This window comes from Alexandromys fortis, unplaced genomic scaffold, assembly GCF_014885135.2.
Source record: "Alexandromys fortis isolate MF-2015 unplaced genomic scaffold, M_Fortis_MF-2015_v1.1 scaffold_394, whole genome shotgun sequence".
NCBI lineage: Eukaryota > Metazoa > Chordata > Mammalia > Rodentia > Cricetidae > Alexandromys > Alexandromys fortis.
This window is the reverse complement of record NW_026068271.1, coordinates 157,654-159,200: the sequence shown is the minus strand read 5'-3', so window position 1 is coordinate 159,200 and position 1,547 is coordinate 157,654.

Sequence of the window (1,547 nt, the reverse complement as noted above, 5' to 3'; positions counted from 1 at the left end):
CCAGCTGGCTTTGGTGAGCTCCCAATAGATCAGCCCCACTGTCTCAGTGGGTGGGTGCACCCCCCGTGGTCCTGACATCCTTGCTCGTGTTCTCCCTCCATCTGCTTCTCATTGGGACCTTGGGAGCTCAGTCCAGTGCTCCAGTGTGGGTCTCTGTCTCTATCTCCATCCATCACCAGATGAAGGTTCTATGGTGATATGAAAGATATTCGTCAGTATTGCTATAGGATAGGGTCAGTTCAGGTTCCCTATCCTCAGTTTCCCAAGGGATTAACTGGGGACATCGCCTTGGGCTCCTGGGAGCCACTCAAGGTTCAAGTCTCTTGCCAAGGTGTTGAAATTCAAAGTGTGCACTAGCACTCAATGACCTCATGACTCTTCCTATGCGTAACCTGCATTTGCATACATATTTCATTAGATATAAGCTCCCCAGAGGCAAGAGATAACATAAGTGCTTGTGTGTTGACAGGAAGCTGTTAGTTCATTCCTGGCTGCCCAGTCCAAGAAATAATCACACAGAAACTATATTATTTGCAATACTGTTTGGCCAACAGCCTAAGCTTATTTCTAGCTAACTCTTATATCTTAAATTAACCCAGTGTTATTAATCTGTGCATCACCACATGGTTATAGGTTCTGGCTATGCATCTGTCTCTGGCAGAGGCTACATGGCTTCTCCCTGACTCCACCTACTCTCTTCTCCTCTTTCTGCTTGGAACTTCTGCCTTGCCCTATTCTACTAAGCCACTGGCTGAAACAGATTTAGTCATTAACCAATAAAAGCGACACATAGACAGAAGGACTTCCTACGTCATTTGTGGAATAGTGAAGGAATGTGTGTGAGCACTGAGTGGGATAACCTGGGATAACTCTCTAGCTCTGCCTCAAAACTATTGCATCAAACTGCAATTTATTGGGTGGAGTCAGTAACAGAAATATTGGCTCATCTTCTGGAGACCAAAGTTCAAGATCCAGGTGTCCTCAAGATTGGGGGCGTCTTTTTTTTGTTTTGTTTTTTATCATTCCGTATTGGGAAATGAACCTAGAGCCTTGAACATACTTGATGAGTACTCTGTCACCAAGCCATGCCTTAGCCACTCACTGGGGGATTCTAGACAGGAGCCCTACCTGTAAGCCGTACCCCCAGCTCCTCACTGGGGGAGTCTGGGCAGGGGCTCTGCCACTGAGCCATGCCCTAGCCTCTCACTGGTGGATTCTACGCAGATACCATTCTACTACTGAGCAAGTAAGTGCAGATGTCCTCAGAGGCCAGAAGAGGGCATTAGATCTTCTGGAGTTGGAATTACAGGAGGTAGTGAGAAAACTCATGTAGGGGCTGGGAAGCAAACTCAGGTGCCCTCTTGTAACTTAATTGTCTCCCTGTTTCCCTCCCCCTGTTATTGGACTGGGTTTTACTATGCAGCCCTAGCCGGCTTCAACTGCATGGATGGTCCTCTTGTCTCTGATATCCCTGTTCTGGCTCTGTCTTGTCTCCTTAAGATCTCCCATCTTTCAATACCATTACACTGGGGACCAAACTTCCAGGA